Source organism: Rattus norvegicus, chromosome Y, assembly GCF_036323735.1.
Source record: "Rattus norvegicus strain BN/NHsdMcwi chromosome Y, GRCr8, whole genome shotgun sequence".
Taxonomy (NCBI): Eukaryota; Metazoa; Chordata; class Mammalia; order Rodentia; family Muridae; genus Rattus; species Rattus norvegicus.
The window spans coordinates 33,713,960-33,736,736 of NC_086040.1; the positions used below are offsets into that span (position 1 = coordinate 33,713,960).

Here is a 22,777-nt window from a genome sequence, read left to right on the forward strand (position 1 = left end):
TGCCTAGAGAGGCTCGGGGCTTGACTCAATCTCCTGTATGGGATAAGTGTCAGCCCGAGATCTCATAAATAAAACTGCCTCTTGCTGATTACATCAAGACCGGCTACTCGTGTTTCCTGGGTGTACCCCAACCCGTGACTGGAGTGAGAGTCTCCCCAAGTGTGGGGGTCTTTCATTGGGACCTTGTCCGGGATAGGAGTGAGACCCCCGGAGACTCGAATGCCTCTTGGAGGTACGTTGGAGTGAGTGTTGAAAGCGGCTGTGTGTGTGTGTGTGTGTGTGTGTGTGTGTGTGTGTGTGTGTGTGTATGTTGTGTATTATGTACTGTACATTGTGCCATGGTCTAGGTTTAATTTGAGTGTACTCTGGTGGATGGGCTTCCCACCCCGAATTTGAGTGCACTCGAGTGGATATGCTTTCCACCCTGTATTTGAGAGTACTTGGGCCGATGGGTTTCCCGCCCCGGACAGATGCCTGTGAGTAGGTACTGGGTTCCTATTCCGAATAGCCATTTTCTTTTTGTTTTCTTTTTTTAGATAGCGGAAGTGGGGATGCCTCAGCTCTGGGAGACGTTACAAGAGCCAAATATTGTTGGGAGAACCCGGCGACTGACAGTCAAAAAGATCTGACTGTGACTTGACTTCGGAGGTTGTGTTCGGCTGCCTCTTTAAGTATAGGCATGGACAAGTGTGCTTAGATGTGTTAGTGTCTGTTGTCTGTATTCTGTTTCTGTGTTTAGTATTCCAGAAGCAGCTAAAGTTCAGCTGCAGTTTGGACCAGGTACTGAAGGTACCAGGCATCTGTGCAAATTGGTTATAGGATGCTTTGTCTTGGTCTTGTTTGTCTGGTTTGTTTTCTGTGGTATTGTGGAGTGTCTTTTTGGCTTTTGTTTTGTTTTTGGACTTGGACTGACAACTGTGTTTGAAATCTTGGACTGATGACTGTGTTTGAAATAATGAAACTGTTTGCTGTATTTGTCAAGGAGTTTTACTTGGTCCTCTTGGTGCTTAATTAAAAGTTAATGTCCCGCGCGCGACTTTCCACCGGCAAGAAGCACGCGAGACATAGAAATTCTTGCTATGAGTGATACTTTATTCCTATCTCATGGAGAAAGCCCCGCGCAACAGCTAGGCGCGCCTATTTAACCCTCGGGCATGCATCCACGCCTGATTGGTTGTTTACTCATGATCTCATCAGGCACGCCCCGGAATGGGCAAAGACCTGGCAGGAAGGCACTCTTGCACATGCGCACAGTTAACTTCCTGATGGGGGGCCAGCTGGCGCAGCGAAGGCTGGCGCCATCTTGACTGACTTGGCCTTCCACGTGGGGCGCAGTGGAAGCCAGCGCCATCTAATGGTCGTGCATGTTATTGCGGCCCTCTACATAGGGTTATTTGCATAACAAGCATCCAATCAAGCCATAACTCTCCCATAAGCAATAGGCATCATACCTCCCCCTTTCTACTTAATTATCCACGTAGGGGTTACAGAAACATATCCCTTCATAATGATTTAGTTAAAAGCATGGGACACTATTGATGTGCAATTAATTGCTATTCATAATGGGATAAAACAGAAGCCAACATGATTGAGTCTATTGTTGCTGGGAGCTGATGATTTCCCTTCCATTTAATAAAAGGTGATAAATATGATTTTAACACAAGACTAGAAACCCCAACAAAGCCTTTAGTTTATATTTGTTTCAGTATTTCCAGATCATTCTCTGTGATACACAGGAACCCCAGAGGAGGAGAATTGTGTGGAGTCACTGACACACACTCAACAAAGGATTGGTTTTTCACAATAAGGAGATATATCCTGTCCTCTGAGAGTTGGCCCCAGGACTCCCAATGATTTAAAAGTCCTCAGGTTCCTTAAATAAAATGACACTGCATTTGGATATAACCTATGAAAGCCTCTTGTATACTCTAGTCATATTTATGTGTGTGTTTGTGGGCGTGTGTTCATAGATACATGTAAGTTCAGAGGATGGCGGAGTGTAGAGCGTGTTCTGCTCCTTCACTACCTACTATATTCCCTTGTGACAGGGTCCCTTGCTGAACCTGAGGTGAGGCTCACTCTCAGGAAGCCCCCGTCTTCCTCCTGTTCCCATACCAAGCACTGGTGTTTGCAAGTGTGACTACTCACTTGGCTTTACCCCTGTGCTGTCTCCCCAGATCCTCCTACATTTTAAATAATCTCTGAATTATTTTTGTACTTAATGAAATGAAATCATGAGGGACTATTAATTAGGAGATGACAAGAAAAATGGTTTGTTTGTGTTCAGTACAGATATGGTATTTTAAAAACCACTTATATTAGTTCCTTGATAACTTTGTACATTATATAATGATAGAATTTACTTCTCTCTTCTCTTCCTAACTCCTCCCAGATCCATCCACACCTAATCCTTTTTCCCAAATTCAAGCTCTCTTTCTCCCCTCTGTAATAACCTACTGAAGTCATTTATGCTGCCCATAAATTCATGGGCATTGGACAAGCCACTACAGACTGGCCAGCTTATCACCAGCTGTATCTGTGCAGAAAACTGACTCTCCCTTTCCTGTCAGCTAGGGCTGAGGAATAGTGGTCCTGTCGTGTATAGAAGACACTGTTTTGTTCTGGTTCTCACTAACATCTGTATCTTATATTTTCACTCCCTCATCCTTGAGGGTTCCTAAGACTCAACTCCTTCCCTTTTTGCCCCTCTTTGTGAGTCTGGGTACATGCTTGTGTGTCTATATTATAGATGTACCATTTTACATTCAATCAACACATGGTTGGGGGGCGTCTTTACAATTGACTGCTGACAGTATCTCACCCCAAACAAAATGCTGCAATGCAGACATGGTGTAGGTCAGTACCAGAAAGAAATAGGAGATGCTGAGAAACCTACCCATTTGTTTCTAGTGTGAGGTGAAGTTTAGACCTCTGACACAACTTTCTGGCCCTACCCTATGGGTTTAAGAAACACATTGTCCCAGTACAATGTTCAAAGGTGGGACTATGAAAAGCAATGGACCCTGTGTGCTGTAATCAATGAGTTCATCTGTTGATGGATGTGTATGAAGGTGGCGGGAAACTAGGAGATAGGATATTAAGGGATTTGGTCATTTGGAACATGTCTTGGAGGGTGTTTTTTTGTCCTTGGTCTCTTCCTGTGTTGATGCTTCTTGGATGTCAGTGAGGTTAGCAATTGAGTTCTATCGTGCCTCTTTCATGGTCATGTGACCATGGACCGAAACCTATGAAACCATGAACTAAAATAAGTTTGTTTACTATGTGAGTTGCTAGGCAACTTGTAAGTGTGATGAATGAGATTAACTTCAAAGTGTCCAAAAGTGATGCTGACCATACCAGGTCAGGTCTGGATTTGATGTAGGAAGACCCATGACTTAATCCTTTAAACTCTTTGTCTGGATGCTGCACGGTAAGAGAAGACCCAATGTTTCCCAAGTGGTTTTATCCAGACGATTCTGCCAATGTATCTGTTGTCTTAGCAAATCAAGAACCTCCTGTTTCCCGCTCTGGTCCTTCTCCTGATTTCACTTCTGTGTTTTTAATAGACTTCGATATCGTATGAACTAGTGGGAAATGAGTACTAAAAAAGGGAAGGAAGCTATAAATTTTGCTGTAAATTCATTAAATTACACAATTAAAATAAATGGATTTTTAAGTATGTAAATTATACTTCAATAAGGCTGCAGAAAAGGCTTGGATAACTATGATGCTTGTCGTGTGATTTGCTATTTGTCATAGTTCCTGTGACATTGATATTAATAGTAGTGGGTTTTATTACAGATGAATCAGACACCAGTGTAACCATCAGGGAGAACACTCCATTTTGTCAGGGAAAAAAAATCAAGTCAAATTCATTGGCCTTCTTGGTGAGGGTTTTCTGGTCACAGTTGAGTTGGCTAGAAGTTGGACAGCTATTAGGGGAGAGCAAAGATGGAGAGAGCACAATGTTTACGGGGATAACTGAAGGTTGTGCTCATGAAAGGGGCTGAGTTTCATAGAGTGCAATTGCAGAAGCTCTAGTGGCTGATGGAGCTGAGGCCTAAGAGCCTTGCAAGACTGCCATTATAAATTTTGTGATGTCATGGCCGAGTGTGAGATAAGGCTAGATGAAGTTAAAAAATTTTGATTTCTTTGGAAATTAATTTGTGTCACAGGATATTTTTCTGGAAGCTATGTTAGGAGAGGATGTTTTGCTGAAGGAGACACATGAGAAGGCATATGATATTTAGCTAGAGCACATTCTTGAAGGGGGACAGGATGTTTATGGAGAACATAAATGTAATCCCACAGAGAGGGACAGGACATTTTTACATTGCTACACCTTGCAAGGATTCGATTGTCTTTGCTGGTCTTATTTCGTAATGAGAAATGCACAAAAGAACCTGTGCTATTCGGGCTGCTTCTGGCTGCTTCTGCTGCTTCTTGTTGGTTTATTAGAGCCTTGAGGTCTCTGCCAGATCAAGGCACTGCTACTGATTTGTGTTTTGCATTTGCTATTGGACCACACTGCACCATGAAGATTGAAGTTACCCCAAAGAATTACTTCTAAATAGGTCCACAACTCTCTCCCTTTTCCTATCAACTTTCTCTCTCTGCTACCTCTGGTTGGTGGGCTAGAAGGTTTAAAAACCCTAAATAAAGTAGGTTTTGAAAAAATCTAAGCATACAGATAGATTCATGGGTTTTGAGAAGGGCTATGTCTCCTGCTGAGAGGAGATGATATGTAGGTTGTGACTTTTTGGTTCTGTGGTCTACTGTAACCCATTAAATGGCCAGTGACTGACTGTCTCCCAGTAAGTGTAGCACACACTAAAACGCTTTTGCTTGGCATTGGGAGCTTTAGAATGTATTCATTTCTTGTCACATATCCTCGCGTATTCATGTTGGTGACAGTAGTTACTCTTCAGTTCTGCCATACAGGGAAGTGTGTCTATACACTGAGAGAAGAGAATGGCTGGTGGTGAGTATGTAGCATGGAATAAGAGAAACTTTACAGTGCTGGGTCTCTCTCTCTCTCTTTTTTTTCCCAATTTGACAATCTGGATACAACTGAGAAGAGAGAACAATTCAAGAACTGCCTCCGTTAGATGAGACTTTGGGTAAGTCAATGGAACATTTTCTTTATTAATGATTATGTGGGAGGGCCCACCATTGTGGGCAAGTTAATCAGTAGTCATGTATAAAAAGAATAGCCTTTTAGGCTGTAAGAAATAGTAATGGAGCAAGCCATGGGGAGTGTGACAGTTTGAATAAGAAAGGCTCCCACAGTCATATATTTGAATATTTAGTTAACAGGGAGTGACAGTATTTTCAAGGATTAGAAGGATTAAGAGGTGTGCCTCATTTGAGGAAGTGGGTGTGTCGACAAGGGTGGGTTTGCTTTTTCAAGAGACCCATGCTTTCCCAGACTTTCTGTCTCTCTCTCTCTCTCTCTCTCTCTCTCTCTCTCTCTCTCTCTCTCTCTCTCGTTGCTTACAGAGCAGTAGCTCTCTATTGCTCCAGTTTTATGCTCCCTGCCATCAGCAGACTTCTGAAAATGTAAGGTAGCCTCCAATTACATGCTTTCACTTATAGTAGTTGCCTTGACCATGGTTGTCTCTTCACAGCAACAGAACAATGACTGAGACAGGGAGCAAGCCAACAGGCAGTGCTCCTTGTTACCATTTCAAGCTCCTGTTCTGGTTTCCCTCAGTGATGGTCTGTAACCTGTAAATCAAATAACCCTTTCCTACCCAAGTTAGTTTTGATCATGGCATTCATCACAGAGAGAAGGAAGCAAACTAGAACTTCACAGGTCAGTATATGAGCAAGTCTTACCTTTAAATTAAAACAAAGTGTCTATACTTTTCTATTTATGGTTATGAGGTAAGAGTCTGTGGCTCTACTAGACTCACTGTTTCTATAAGAAATTGTCTTACTTAGGGTTCCTATTTTTGTAAGGAAACATCATGACCAAAAGTGCACGTTAGGAAGGAAAAGGTTTATTCAGCTTACACTTCTACATTGCTGCTCATCAGCAAAGGAAGTTGGGACAGGAACTCAAACAGGACAGGATTCTGGAGGCAGGAACTGAGGCATTGTCTATGTAGTGGCACTGCTTACTATCTTGCTCATCATGTCTTGCTTAGCTTGTTTTCTTATAGAACCCGGACCACCAGCCTAGGAATGGTGCCACTCACAGTGGGCTGGGCCCTCCCCAACCAGTAACTACGAAAATGCCCTACACTTAGATCTTATGGAGGCCTGTTCTCAAATGAGGCACCCTCTTCTCTGATTACTCTAGCTTGTGTCAAGTTGGCATAAAATCATGGTGGTGGTTAGAATGTGATTGTCCCATGGGAAGGGTGGCACAAGTAGGAGGTGTGGCCTTGTGGGAGTAGGTGTGGCGTTGTTGGAGGAAGCATATCACTGTGGGGGTTATATGCTTCTTCTCCAGCACTATGTCTATCTAGAAGCTTCCATGGTTCCTGCCTTGATGAAAATACAATGAAAATCTGAACCTGAAAGCCTGCCCTAATTAAATGTTGTTCCTTGGGGTTGAGGATTTAGCTCAGTGGTAGAGTGCTTGCCTAGGAAGTGCAAGGCCCTGGGTTCGTTCCCCATTTCCAAAAGAAAAGAACCCAAAAAAACAATGTTGTCCCTTATAAGTTGCCTTGGTCATGGTGTCTTTTCGCAGCAATGAAACCGTCAGACAACCAGCCAGTATAAAAACTCCCAAATAGCAGAAATAATCAATGATAGAAAGTATTTTCAAGTCCTGCAGTGAGAAACTTATTCTTGAGAGAAGAAACAGCAATGAATGAGTCCAAGATAAGGTTGATTCCAAAGACAGTCTTGTAGTGTAGATGTGGCTCAGGTAGACCCCATGGAGTGCACAGGGGCTTCTAAGGAGGAGAGAGCTACATGGTCAGGAACCACAAAGCATTTTAAAGTCAGGGCAAATGGCATAGGAAAGAGCTCAGCACCTCTGCATTGGAGGCACCAGCAAGATTTTCCTGAGGATAAGCTTACATGTGAATAAAAGACGGGAACTTCCTGAGGCTAGATAGGGTAAAAGGGCCCACAGGTATGTAGGAAGCCATCCAGTCGAAGAAGAGCCAGGCAAGACAAGCCAGTGCAGGAGCTCTTTGAGGTTATCTAGGGGCATTGAGAAGTGACGTCAAAAAATATTACAGGATGCAACAGAGTCTAACAGTGCACAGGGAAGCTATACACAGGATTTAGGTAACACCTGACATAAACTCACGGCATCCTCATGTTCTTTTTTAAATTACATTTTAATGATCATACAAAATAATGGGCTTTATGATACTTTCAGGAATCGATAGATATAAACTGAGTTTAGCATTCACTACTCTTGAGTTATCCTCGTCAAAATGTCCTCTGGGGAAGCCTCCACCTCACATCCACCTTCTGAAATGATGGCTTGGCTGTTCTTTAAGGAACCAAAGAGACCAATATGGATGTGGCCCAAGTTTAACTCATTCTAGACCCTTTCTGTTCTTCCTGGGTCTCCTGCTTCACTTTTTGAGAACTCCATCTTGGAATTCCTTCGTCCCTCAGTGTCCTCGACTCCCCCATGTGTTCTTTAGTCTTTCTTCCACATCACCATCAATTTAATCTTTCTTACCCTCATCCTGGTCTCTTCTCTGCATGGGAAGGTTGGATTTATTTAAAAAGATGACTTTAGGGGCCTGGAGAGATAACCAATGGATTAAGAGTTCGTCTGCTTTGAAAGAGGACTTGGATTTGTTCTTTGAGCTCATGTCCAATGGCTCCCAACCACCTTTCATTTCAACTCCAGGGGACCTGACTATTCTTGTCTCTGTGGTCTCCTGTATTCATGCCCTTCCCCTAACCACATAATTAAAAATAATACATCTTCAGATGAGAAACAGGTTTCATTAGGTTTTGTTAGTCAAACAATCCCAGATCTTCTCTGATTCTGAGTCTGCTTGGATCAGTTTATTGGATTTCCCCTTGTGTTCCAAGACCACCTCCCTGTTACCTGCCACTCTTTCCCCAACTGGCTGTTTCTCCCTCAAACTTCACTTCAGAGAGTCTATCTATTTCTGGCCCTTCTCCACTGCTTCCTAAACATCATTTTTTTTCCCTGTGCCATCCCTGCTCCTCTAAGCCTGATCTCAAGTTTTTTTCTCTCCCTAAAGACCAGACCAGCTCTGTCCTGTTTGTTTTAGCCTATGTGAGAATAGACTTACTATTCACAGCCTTGACCTTTCAGGCTTCCTCTCCATGTTCCATCCACCACAGTCAGTCTCCTCCAAAGTGTTCACACACAAAAGGTCACATCACACATTTTAATTTTAGAGCAAAAACACATTCCACAGGAAAAGATCCTGGGGTTGTCAAAGGCCCTTGTGTATCTGAAACACAGAAAAACAAACATTTTCCCCCAATCCTATAAATTCCCCATCCATGTCCCGCACACTTTGTGAATTTCACCTTTACGGATCTTTTCCATCAGATTATAGACATAGATGTGGACGTCACAGTCAAACTTGATGAAGTACACGGAAGGCTTTGCAAGAACTTGGTAAACGACTTTGCTGATCTTTTTGGACCCGTCACTTCTGGTGAACTGCACACATTGCCCTGTTAAGATGTCGCTGTCAACATCTGAGTTTACCTCTACTGGAGTAATCTCTGGAATGATATGGAGGTTACCTTCTGTGTAATCATCCAGGATCTGGTAGATGTATAGGACAGGATCTTTCTCATAGGTGATGTAAAACCAGTCCTTCATTATCGGCACCTGGGCTAGGACCACCTCCCTCCAGTTGTCCCTAGAGCTATGTTTTCCCTCAAATTTATGCTCCAAAACTCGGCCAACAATGGCACTTGCGAGATGGGCTTCTTTCACTTGAGGAAACACTACTTTGTGAGTCAAGATCTTATGTTTTAATATCCTCTCATCACTGTGAAGTGCCAGTCCATAGACACAATCAATTCCATCATACTTGACCAGATAGAGGGAGGGACTGGTTGGCAGTTGATCTAGAATGATGGCCTTCCATTGGGTGATGGGGTCATCACATTTCTTCCATCCATGAGAAAATCTGCAGCCCACAATTGTCCCCAGGGCCTGGGGAGAAGGACTCCTCCTCCTCTGCTTCTGGAAGGATGGTGTGCTCATCCTCCTCAGAGAAATCCTCTTCTTCTTGGCTGAAGACCTAGTGTGGTAGGCCAAGGCACTCCTTGTCCACTGTCTTGTGGCTATCATTCTGTGTTCAGGCTTCATACTTTCCCATGGCCTGGGTTTGAAGAGCTCACCTGCTTAAACCACACACAGTGCTGTTGCCTCTGTCATATGAGTGCCTGCAAGAATGATTGGGGAGGGGTGGGGGAGGGCGCTCAACCAATTCTCTTGTCCAAGAGAACTTTGGAAAAGGTGAGGAAGGCAATGATAAACAGTTTTAGCATCTGAATCTAATTCTGTCATAATCAGAAGTTCGTAGGAGGGCTGGGCAATGGTGGAGCACACCTTTAATTCTAGCACTCAAGAGGCAGAAGGAGGCAGACCTCTGTGAGATGAAGGCCAGGCTGGTCTACAGAATTAGTTCCATTGTAGCTAAAGCTACCCACATAAAAACCCTCTCCCAAAAATCAAAATCTAAAGTTCAAAGGGAAATGAAAAAAAAATGGTTCTCTACAGCTCAGAATAACATATTCAGACACAATTCTTCAGCCCGAGGCACTTTGCCTCTGCTGAGGAACATCTTGAATGCCTAGGTCAGTGAGGGATTAAGTATCCCTGTCCCCACTTTAATCAAGCAGAAAAGAGAAAGGATAGCAAAGGAGCCAGAAGGGTGGCAACACCCCTCTTCTACCCTCTAAATATGAGCTATGTGGCAACATCCACAAGTATCTGCCCAGAGACAATGCACACCAGTCCACTGGCTTTCTGTACTGTGCATCTTGACTGAGTCCCAGGTTTATTCCGCGATGCTGTTGCATCTTCAACCACAACAAGAGTCTTTTGTGTAGGCAAAAACAGCCATTTAGAAATAATATCTCCTGGGGTTGGGATTTAACTCAGTGGTAGAGCAGTTGCCTAGCAAGCACAAGGCCCTGGGTTCGGTCCTCAGCTCCGAAAAAAAACAACAAGAACAACAACAACAACAAAAAAAAAAAAAAAAAAAAGAAAGAAAGAAAACAAAATACAAAAAAAACAAAAAAAAAAACCAAAAAAAAAAAAAAAACAAAGAAATACTATCTCCTAAAATGCACAGGCACAGAGAGGACTTTGGCATTTTAGTAGAGTTATGAATTAGATATTGTTATCAAAGTATAATAAACTCCGGAGACTGACTAGCCTAGACCATCCGCCTAGCTCTCAAACGTGGAAGACATTAGAACATAAGGTTACTTGCTGTACGAGGGAAAACTTTTAGCTTTCTGGGATACAAGGGTCCCAGTTATCTTCATAAACACATTTACCGAAAGAAAATATCCTAGTCGTCCAGATTCTGTCTTCTGAAACAGGTCAGGCACCAAAAGGCTGTTGAACAGTTGTGGGGTTCAGGAGCTGAACTGGCTTTCACACAAAGCTGCGAAGATAGTGAACCCACCTTCAAGGTCATCTAGCGCCTCCAAGTGGAAGAGATGTGCAACATCCCCCCTTCTCTCTGTGACATCATTCAGGCTCTTCTTATGTCATAGAAGCCCTCTCAGGCCAGTTCCTTCCCTAGTTATGCTTAGAAACTTCCAGCATCTAGGTTTTAGCTTCTCGTGTATCCTCCTGATGACCCAAAATAAAGTCCCCACCCAATTATTCTGATGACTCGAATCACAGTCAGCCCAAGTAGCTCTTTTCATGCATTTTTTTTTCTGAAAAAAGTCTTTGGTTTCTGAGTCACCAACATCCTTGGTGGTTATTTTCCCAGCTCCTATCTTTCCTTTGGTTATCTTTAAGTCATTCTACATATCAGAAATATTGCTAGGCTCTCTCTCCGAGGCAGCCCACAGGATAGCACACCAAAATTAGCTATATCAAAACACACAATTAGAGGAGGACCACTTTTATTCAAACAAAACTGGAATTTGACAGGATTAAATACCTTGTATTGAAGTAAATGGCAATCATGAATTATGGATTCCTTGCAAAAAGCGAGGTAAATTAGCTCCTAGGCCTGCTTCCAAAGTCTGGATAAACTGATGACAAACCCGATATCGATCAGTCATATTTTAAATGTCTTTAAAATTTACCAGCACTTCTGGTTACATGGAATTTATTAGATCAAATGCACCAAAACAGGATGAAATAGATGAGGTAATTTTTTTTTTTTTTGAAATATGGGTAGACAGAATACTGGATGCAGGTAAGTATGGAATTTACCTGTAAATAACAGCGCACTTTAATTTTTTGTGTCACATAGTTCTCCAGATCTTCAAAAGGATTCTTTCAGAACCCTCCCCTGTCCCCACTACACTCTGACCATCCCTTCCCTCTTCCCAATAATTCCCTTCCTCTTTAACATTATAATTTTTTTTAAATGTACTTAGAGCTTAACACTTATGGCAACTTTTTAAAATATGTCCACTTTTCTAAGTGCACCGTCTTCTTTTTCTCCCTTCTATCGTAGTTTAAAGCACATTTTCCTTCACACTTTGAGTTTTACTCTCTCTCTGCTCTTATGACTACTCTGCCATTATGTGACTGTTGGTCTACTATGTGGCTGACCTCAAAGTGTGGTTGACTCAAATGACGTGATTTTTCCCCCTTTTCTCCCCTTCATCTTCCTTCTCTAGGCACCTGATGAGATTTACAGCCTTGGGAAATTTTTTTAAGCCTGGAAAGAAAACACACACACACACACACACACACACACACACACACACACAAACACACACACACGCACACACATACACAATTACGCACATATTCACAGAAACACTTATAAAAACACAAACACCCACATACATACACACACAAACACACACACATGCACACACTAACACACAAAAAATACAATATACACACTCAAACACACAAATACAGAGGGAGATTGAGACAGAGACAGAGACAGAGAGAGACACGGTGAGAGACAGAGAGCCCATGAGAAAACATGTAATATCATCTTTCTAAGAACAGTAAACAGAGACAACTTTCAAAAAAGGAAGACCAAGTAGGCAAAAAGAAGAATAATCTCATCATAGCCATCAATTTGAGGAGGAAAGTTACTCACTCTAGGCTTCTAGTTCCCAGTCTGTTACTGAGCGAAGTTGGGGCAGGAACTCAGGCAGGACTGTAGAGGCAGGAATGGAAGCAAAGACAACTTAGAAATGCTGAGTAGTGGATTGCTATCCATGACTTACTCAGATTTCTCTACTTCACATACAACCCAGGGACCAACTTCATAGTGGATGAAACTACACATAGTGGGCTAGACCCTTCCACATCAACGATCAAAAAAAAAAAAAAAAAAGAATTCCTTACCACTTTACATCCATTCTGTTTGCCACATTGTGTGCAATAGACAAGCCATTGGAATAACTTTAACTGTTGATCACTGGATGAATGGCTTAAAAAATGTGATATACATTGATGTGATTTTCATCTATGTATAAGGGGAAAGGGTTTTGTTCTCAGAAAAAAGGATGGAACTGTAAAATACAATGTTAAGTGAAACAAGCCAGACTCAAACAGATGACTGTGAAATTTAGATTTTAATAAGGGATATTAAGTGAAAGAGGGCATTTAGGAAGAGGAAGGGGAGAAGCAGGGTGTGTGTGTGTGTGTGTGTGTGTGTGTGTGTGTGTGTGTGTGTGTGCAGGAGGAAATGGAGGTGAGTTGTGAGGATGAAGATGGCTAGTGTACAGTATAAAACTATACAAGTAGTCACAAGCAAGCCCACTGACTTGTACATTTAAAGAACATCGATATAAGAGAACTGAGTCGAAAACAATGTTTTGATTAAATTGGGGGTTTACAGTTTAGAGATACCATAAAGTTTATTCATATTTTCCTTCCCACAGGTGGCTCTTGCTGTTTCGAGCTTGATACTGGTGACAGGATATGACAATGAGCTTTGGTGTCTGTACCTCATTAATAACCCGGAATTCACATCATTCAGTGAGGCCTCCGTGGAGAAGGATGTAGTTAGAGATCTTAAGGGTACACCACGTGGGAAGAATAATACCCACCCCCACTATAGATATCTAAATATTCACCGTCATCTCTGTGAATGTGATCACACAAAATTAATTTTCTGAAGATTAATACCCAGAGGGAATTTAGTTGTGAAGAATTGGTTAGGTCAAGAGGGATACGACCTACTAATAAAGATCCATTAATGATGCTATTGTGCAAAAAGGTTAAATTATGAAAGGGCGTTTGGTTCCCTCTCTTTTATTCCTAGCACATTGGATCCCTTCTTTGGTGTCAACATCCCACAAAAACTCCTTCCTCGGCCGATGGTCTCTTCATCTTGGATTTACAGGCTTCTGAATCAGAATCATACAGAATCTGTGTCATTATAGACTAGCCAATCGGTGCCATTCTGTTGGTCCATGGAGGCATGAACATGCCTCACAATTGTGAGCAGCTGGGTCATTTGGGAAAGCATAGCTGGCAGAGAGGACTAGGTTGTTAGTGTTGACTGAAGACAAGATGGGTTCAGGTTTAGCATGTGTGCTCTTGGTTAAAGAAACAGCACAGAGGAAGAGTGTACATTGGAAAGGTGCAACTTAGAAGGGACTCAAACATCTACTGTTGGCCTTGTGTACAAGGAGCCATTAGGTAAGGGGACAGATCACTAGGGATAGCTTCAGCCACTGCTTTTGTCTAGCAGAACCCTTTTTAGAATCCTCATCTTTGAGGATGTAAAATAAAACTGCCTGGAGTCAGTTGATACATCAGTAACCATCAAGAGTGTGTCCACTGTTACAGAGGGACCGAGGAAAAAGCCTGATCTTGGAAGTTCCTTTGCCTTCAAGAGTTGGAGACTTCTCCCCACCAACACTGGGCAACCCATCTATGTTGGTAAGGGCATCCCACTAAGTCCAGATCAGTGGTTCTTAACTCTTGGATTGAGACCCCTTTGGGAGCTCAAATTACACTTGAACAGGATTCACATATCATATATCCTGTATTCCAGGCATTTACATTACAATTCATATCTATAGCAAAATTAAAGTTATGAAGTTGCAATTAAAAAATTTTACAGTTGGTGGAGCTATATTAAATGGTTATGTTAGGAAGGTTGAGAACCGATCTTCCTGCCCCTATAAAATATGCCTGTTGGTATGAACTGGAGGTATAATCCCTTTTATTCAATCAGGCAAATCCAGAAAAACCAAAACGCCACCATAAGCTTATGAAAGATAAACAGCCACTGTATCCACAGTGTTAGGACTGCTCACGTCTTAGACAAATGATGTCAAAATGGAAATTACATCACACCATGACCATCCCCCTAAATGAAAAGCAAAGGAGAAAAACCAGTTCCCTGGTGGTGGCACCAAGAGAAAACCATTGTCAGAATTGTCAGCAAGGATCTTAAAGCCAGTATTCAAGTGTCGTCAATGAGAAACTTCCAAAACTGACAGAAGGGGCTGAGGAGATGGCTCACTGCTTAGGAACACTGGTTGCTCTTGCAGAGGATCAGGGTTCAGAGCATATGATTGACTCTTTGGTCAAAACACACACACACACACACTCCTCATAGAGATAAATTTAAAAAACAAATTAAAAAAAGAAGGAGAAAGGTATGTCTCTTTCATGCCAGTTCTCAGAAACAAGCTGATCTCTGTTAGTCCAATGCCTACCTGGTTTATACAGTGAGTTTCAGGCCAGCCCTACCTACATAATGAAACCAAGTGTCAAAATAAAACAGAAAAGAGTGTTTTATTTATTTCTGATAATGTAGGCAACAGAGAAACTATTTCTACAGATAAAGAACTTATTGTTGAGAGAATCAGTGGGCTGGAAGGAGACCCCAATTCTTTGTGTAACTACTCCATCACAGCCTCAGCAGAGAACAAGAATGGGTACAGCTAAAAATGAAGCAGGGCGATTATGAGTAAAGCTGCAGACACGCATCAGCCCATCATCAACAGAAGCAGGCAGAAAACCAGCTAGGATGAGATGGCTTCACCAGCCAATGTCTCTGAACTGACAGTCCCTAGTATCACCAGGTTGTTCTTTTCCTTCAAGTACCACTGGACTTTTCAGACACTCAGAAACCATGCTGGATTTGAACTTGTGATCTTCGTGAGTATTGAGAATATAGGTATGCACTACCACACTCAGCTTTCCCTCAGTTATTTTAAGTGACACAGCTGTGGCCCCTCACTTGCCAGCCTCCCTCAACATTAACAACAGCATCCACAATCACATGCTAGAATAATCCCATCCTTTAACTCATCTGTTAAGGTCGGAATTTACAGAACAGAGAGTAAGCAGGGTCCTCCTCCTTATTAGAACAGATTTGTGTTGAGGGATTTGAGTGATTGTTTGAGTGATCCAGTCATACCTTAACCTGGTTCTGATATTATGACCAAGACGAAAAAAAATAAGAAAACAAAAGTAAAGGAGTTGGGTCCAACACCGGGACTTGACCCTTCACAATTGAGGAGATGGCTCTCAGGTCTCAGGTAAATGATGGGTAGGATTTGTAGCCCACATAGAATCCCAGTCCAGGAAGTTTGAGATAGGGCAGATCCCCAGGGCAAGATAGCTGTCAAGACTAGTCATATTGGTGAACTCTGGGTTTGACTGAGAAATGTTGGTTCAATGAATAAGGTAGAAGAGAAATGAATTAGTCCCTTATTATACACTCCACGTGCATGCATGTACACACAAACACAGACACAGATACACACACACACAGACACACACACACACACTCACAAACACACACAGGAACAAAACATAAATCCTTTGACTTAAGGCATTGCCTCCACTGTAAGTAGCACATAGTAGGAGGTGGGAATCTAAATAAGTGTACCTTTCCACGACCAGAATGACCAACATAATTATGAACCCTCAACCCTGGATCTGTACAATCTGCTGAGGAATCCCAGATGTTTAGTTTAGTCTCCTCGCTCTCTAACATATTCTGTTGTTTGGTTTCAGGAATCCTGAGCTGCTACTCAGCTGACTTGAGCCTTACTCCCACTCTTGCATCCAAGACAACTTTCAGCTGCCACATGTACTGATCCTTTGAATTCCCTGCAAAAGTACCCTGACTTGCATTTCACACGAGGCCATGCCATGAAGCCAGAGAAAGTGCGGCTTTCTTACTCTGCCATTTATTATATTAGAGTATTGGGAAATTGGCTCAACATTTAAATCTCACTTCCTTCATGTATAAATGAGCAGGCGAACAATTCCAGTTCATCAGATCTACATTAGGAGTGAGTTAATAAAACATATCAAAATGATTAGTGCCAGTGTGTTTTATGAATGATAAGCAGTATTACTTATATGATTTGTAACATTGGTAATTATGGTACCTGGAACGTAACGGTTTTCATTACCTTTGCAAGGAAAGCATCTAGGATGCAGAAATGCTTCCTTTTTTGCTTTATTTCCTAGAAGCATTTCTTTCTGCTCCAATTATTTTTTTTTAAAACTTACTTTCCACTCCATCTCCCCTTAGGTGAGTAGGTTAGAACACGGTTTGGTGAGAGGGGTTATAAAACGTTGTGTTACAGAATATATCTATAAGATCAACTGTTGAGTTCAAATGGAGGCACCCTCCATGGATAAGCCATGATATCCCTGAAGCTATTGATTTCTTTTCTTTTTTTATTTTCATTGATTTCTTTTGATGGCTAGTTTTGGAAGAAAGAACCTCGGTTGAGGAGCTTCCTCCATCACATTGGCCTTGACTATGTCTAGGTGGCATTTCCTTGACTGTCAACTGATGTTGGAGAGCCTGTTCTACTGTGGGCAGGACCGCGCTATGCAGGTGGGTCTTGATTCTGTAAAGGTAGTTGAATGTGAGCTTAGAAGCAAGCCAGTGAGAAGTCTCTGTAGTTTCTGTTTCCCAATCCAGTCTTGGTTTTCCTTGATGATGGGCTGGAACAGATAAGATGAAATAAAGATTTCTCTTCCCAAGCTGGCTTGGGTGACTGTATTTATCAGAGCAACAGAGAACCAAAATTAAGATAAAATCACAGTACCAGATGTGGGATATCTTCCTGAAAGTTGCTGACCAGCGAGATCACAAAAGCCCTCACAACCTTACAGGTTGTTGCCAGTGTTATTTGTAGTACTCCAGAACTTGATGGTAAGACCCTATTGCTGAGGATACTGAATCCTTTTGTTCACAGGTCACAGAAGTGTCAATATGAAGCTGAGGTGGAAGCATCCTCTATAATGGCTTGCCTTCATGGTTCAAGAAAGTGCTATGTAGGCTTCCATGGGAGAAAATCATCTACAAACTTACTCGGGGGTGAACCATTCAAGCTAAAATGTCAGCCAAGATGTGCCCCTAATTTGTTAGTGGCATCACAGTCTTGGGAGTACCCAGTGGCTTTCCAATTGGATACAAGTCATATTCCACACGAGGGAATACACACCAGGTTCTGTAAAGTCGTCAAGAACCTATGGTTAGGGTGATATATGCCCTATGAAAGAACCTAATGCTAAATACATTGTCGAACTTCCTTCCAAAAATCCATATTTGTATCTACAGATCAGCGTTGCACTCAGCTCTAATCAGAGAAGAAGCCTCTGACTACCATGGGCAGAGACATACAGCTGGACAAAGTGCTGGGAATCAGTGGTGTTGAACTGTTCAGGTGGAAATAGGAAAGGTAATTCTTATCCTCCACAGCTCAGAGAACATCATAAAAGAGTGGGTAGAAGGAATATATGAAACAGAAGATGGGGAAGGGGACAGAAAAAGGATATCCTTTAGATTGGACCTAGTCATTGAACTCTTCAACTTATTGTGGCTATGGTCATGGGCACAAGACTAGGCCCCTCAACACTTCATTACAGATGGGAGAGGCCATAAAGTCCATCCACTCCCTTGGCAATCAACATTTATTGGAGGAGGGGTTCTATCCTGCAGGCTTAGATTTTTCAAGACCTACTTTAGTAAGAGTTCTTAAACGCTTTAACCTTCTTTTAGCCCACCATCCACCAGTGGTAGTGAAAAGGAAAGGACAATAGGGCAAACAATGGACAATGTGGACCTGCTTCGAAAATGGTTCTCTGGGGCGATTTAAACCTTCATCATCAGGATATCAGTTCAGTTGATGTGAGTCAGCAGAGGTGGGTCGATCTACTTGCAAACACCATTCACGAATCACCAAGGACAGTTCAACCCAGAAGAAATTGCTGAGCTCTTCTAATTGGCCTGGGTTCGAGGAGGCAGCAAGAAGCCATTGATTTATCACCACAAGAAGTTCCCTGGTGCTTTTCTCTCTACAAAGCCATGGCAAACAATGGTCAGTGAAGAAAGAAAGGTGAACCAATTCCAAAGCATGGTAAATGAAGACCAGAGTCATCAAAGTCCATTGAGCATCAGCGAAAAGTGGCAAGGCAAGCCAATTCCATGGTGTTGCCCACTGTTGTCCAGGGTTATACTTGTAACCTTTCTAAACATCACATGCCCTTTTCCCAGGCAGCTACCAGAAACACCATGTGTTTGTTCTCAGCAAAACATCCTCTCCTAAGACAGTTTCCAGAACAACATCCATGACACAGTTGAGTCTGCAAAGAAACCAGAATTTTCTCCTTCACTACCTTCTTTATTCCTGTACACATAGATAAGTTGTTCTGTCGAATTCCTCTGTGCTCATGTAATTAATTAAACTTAGGGATTACATGCATAAAAGAGACATGAAATAGGAGGGGGGACTTATTCAAAATATCGGTGCCAATTGGAGAGGGAATGGAGTGAGAGAAGGGGTCGTTGACCTAGGGGATGATGGAGGAGGATTAGGAAGGAAGCAAGGGTGAAATGAAGGATGGGATGGGAGAATGAGGGAGGAGGATGAGGGAGGGGAATTGGGAAGGGAAATCCAGAAAGGAAATGTCTAAAACTCATTATATAAGTATAGGAAATTGTTAAACAAAAACATCAAAATTGTCTTTTTAAAAAAAAAAGTTTAATGGTTCTCTTTATAGAGGGTCAATCATTACAACTTTGGGCTCATTTTGTTGGATCAATATTGTCTTATGGCTTTTTTTTTTCCTTCGTGCAAATTGTCAGATGTGAAGTTTTAGTTCGAGTCAGTGCCCTTCAGGGTTCTGTGTAAATGAAAAATCAAGTCAATAAACACTATGTATTTATCGTCAAAATCCCAGTGAGTTCTCTCCAGTAATATTCTTTTTATCACACTCCACCCACAGCCCTTCTCAAAATGCTGCCTGAATTAAGTACCTACCACTGAATGGGACACAAGTTCAAACCAGTGGTAGTGGGAAGAACAACTAAAAGCAAACAAAGTAACAAGGAGCAAAACTTCTTCCCTCTGCATCTGGGATTCCATTTTATGGTTTTGGAGAGTCTACTACACTGAACAAAATGAAAGAGTAGAGTCTGAGATGGTGTTTAACTTAGTGAAGAAAGGCAGGCATAGCCGAATATGGGGAGTAGGCTGGGTTAGGCTGTCAGGGCTATTCCTCTTTTGAAGATGTATGTAAACACCAAAGCTGAGAATGAAGAGAACCTCCAAGTGAAAATGGCTATGCCAAATTTCATGAATACAAGAGCATTTGTATTACACTGACTGAACATTCACACAAATAAATCACACCACAAGTCTTGTATGCATATTTGCACACATCAAGTGTTGCTGTGTTTGGGGGGTTGTATAAACAATGATTGTGTGTGACTGGAGAGGTGGCTTGGAAGTTGAGAACCGTTATTGCTCTTGCAGAGGACCTGAGTTCAGACCCTGGCACAAACATGGTGGCTCACAAGCATTGATTACTCTTGTTTAGTTCTGTGCCCTGCTCCTCTCTCTTGTTTTGATGAATACACCTGTGGTCGTGAGGGAAACTGACTTGAGCCCTGTGGCCTCCCATGTCTTATTGACAGCTATACCTGCTTTTCTTCCCTAAATTTCCTGTGGCTTCTGTATATGCATCTTTTATACAGATACATAAAACCAAGGGAAACACCTATATATGTTATTTAAAACAAGGAAACAAAGAAACAAAGAAAGAAAGAAAGTGAACATCCTCCAGGTCTGCAATGTGACCATCACACTCCAGTTGCTATGCTTTCCCCATCATGATGTATGGTACCAGCTCAAACAATGAGTCAAAGTAAACACTTCCTGTCTCTTTTTTTATTGTAATTTTATGTATTTAAATTTCAAATGGTATCCCCTTTCCTGGATCCCCTCTCTCCCACTGCTTCAGTGATGTTGCTTTTCTTAACACCTACACCCATCTCAACACTCTGCCATTCCCTCACATTGGGGAAATGAGCCTTCAGAGGACCAAGGGCTTCTCCTCCTATTGATGACAGACAATGCCATCCTCTGCTATATATGAGGCTGGAGCCTTTGGACCATCCATGTGTACCCTTCAGTTGGTGGATTAGTCTCTGGGATCTCTGTGGGGGTCTGGTTGGTTGATACCATTGATCTTCCCATGGGGATGCAACCCCCTTCAGCTCCTCCAGTCCATTCTTTAACTCCTCCTCCATTGGGGTCCTGTTGCTCAGTCTAATGATTAGCTGTAAGCATGTTCATCTGTATCAGCAAGTCTCTGGCAAAGCCTATCAGGAGACATCCATATCAGACTCCAGTCAACAAGTACTCCTGTCTTCGTTAAGTTTTTGCTTTGTATTTTTTCATAGCAACAACAAGAAGAATCAATATGCTCTTCATATCCGGGCCATGTGAATTAGAGTCAGTGCTTCACTGAGCACAGTAGGGTTCTCTTGGCTCCATCCACAGAGCCTGGAGAGGGCATGGACCCTCAAACGGACATGGTCAACATTGACTTTTGATGATGTATTCTCTTTGTGAGAAACAAAACTTCATGTCATTGATAAATACAATCAAGGAGGGTATCACATGGTTATCCTCGAGTCTATTTTTTTGTATACTTATTCTCAGCAGCCCTCCTTGGGAGTCAGGGACAGTGTGAGGCGCCAAAAACATCTCAGTTCTATGGACCACATTCTGCATTCCGTGACATCATAGAACTTGGCCCTGGAATGCAAATTCTTAGCTCAAATATCTAGCTCTTCCTTTCAGGTGTAGCTGTGTCTTGGGTCTATGACTTATAACAGGAATCAAAACCTAAAGGTTTGGGAGAAAAATGGTCTCATATTAATGGGAAATGTATCTGACATGCATGCCTTCGATATACTTTTCCAAGTGAAATTTATGGAAGGAAAGGTGTGATCAGACACACAAAAGACAACCTAAATCCTAAATTCAAATTCTTTGAGTGTTGTCCTAATGCAGCTGTGCGTGTGTGTGTGTGTGTGTTTGTGTGTGTGTGTGTGTGTGTTTGTGTGTGTGTGTGTGTGTCTACACATATTTCTGTGTATGTGCATGAGGAGAACAGAGGCAGACCCTGCACATCTCTTCATTCATCTTCCTCCTCTTTAGTTTTTGAGACAAAGTCTCTTACTGAACCCAAAACTCACTGATCCTGGCTATCATAGGCACCCCACACATGTTATCCCCTTTTCTGGTTCTTCACTTTCCCATTTCCCTCTCCCCTTGCTATTATGAGGATGAACTACCTCCCACCCACTCCCACCTCAACACCTTGGCATTCCCCCACACTGGGGAAATGAGCCTTCACAGGACCAAGGTATTTTCCTCCTATTGATGCCAGACAATGCCATCCTCTGCTATATATGTGGCTGGAGCCATGGGACCCTCCATGTGTCCTGTCATTATCCCTCAAATCATGGGTTATGGGCTTTCATGCAGGTGCTGGTAATTTCACAGCAGGCACTGCTTCCCAAAAAACTATCTACCCAGCTTGCATTTTATCCCATGTTACTGGCATGCTGGAGATCCTGTATTTTGTTTAGTTGGCCCATAGCTAGACTCTCTTTCTTGAACTATAAGTCAGTGATCTACCTTCCTAAAGCTGCCACCCTTTAAGAAATTTCCTATGTTGTTACGACCCTTGATGACAAAATTATTCTTGTTGCTACTTCATAGTTGTAGTTTTCCCACTGTTATGAATTGTAGTAGGTAATCATTTTGGAGACTGAAATTTGTCAAAGGGAACATGACCACACACAGGTTGTGAACCGCAGCTATAACCGGTTGGTAGCAAGATATATTTGAAGGACAAACTGGGGAAGACAACCACCAGCCCTGGGTCCTAAGGGCATAGTTTCATTGACCTAGCTCACCTCTTCACCTCCTTAAATATGGAGTCAAGGAAGAAGAGTTTGTCACCTTGAATAAAAACACCTTAACAGAGACACATGATGGTTCGTTGTTGCTACCATCTTGTAATTTCCTTCCTCAAAACCCCACATTTTAAAAATCATCGAAAGCAAAGAAAATAGGCACACAGATATGTCTGTGTGAGGTACTGCCCACAATTCATTTCGTTCACCTGGCCCTCAACTTTAGAATACTGCAAGCATTAGCCATTTGAGAAATCCACTTACTGCTCATGTTTTGTTGAAGACAAAAAAATCAAGCTAAATAGAACAATAGAGATGGAGTGTACAGGACGGGTTGGGGGTTTAGTGCTCTTAAGGAAAGCTCGCAAAAAGTGAGTATGGCAATATACCTCAGCTGACTCAGAAGCAAACAGGTGAGGACCATAGGAAGCCTTGGGCAT

General features: G+C 42.2%; 1 pseudogene; it reads right to left on the reverse strand.

The window, feature by feature from the left end:
- Positions 1-8,057: 8,057 nt before the first annotated feature.
- Positions 8,058-10,630, reverse strand: LOC134484401 (Y-linked testis-specific protein 1-like; annotated as a pseudogene).
- Positions 10,631-22,777: the final 12,147 nt, after the last annotated feature.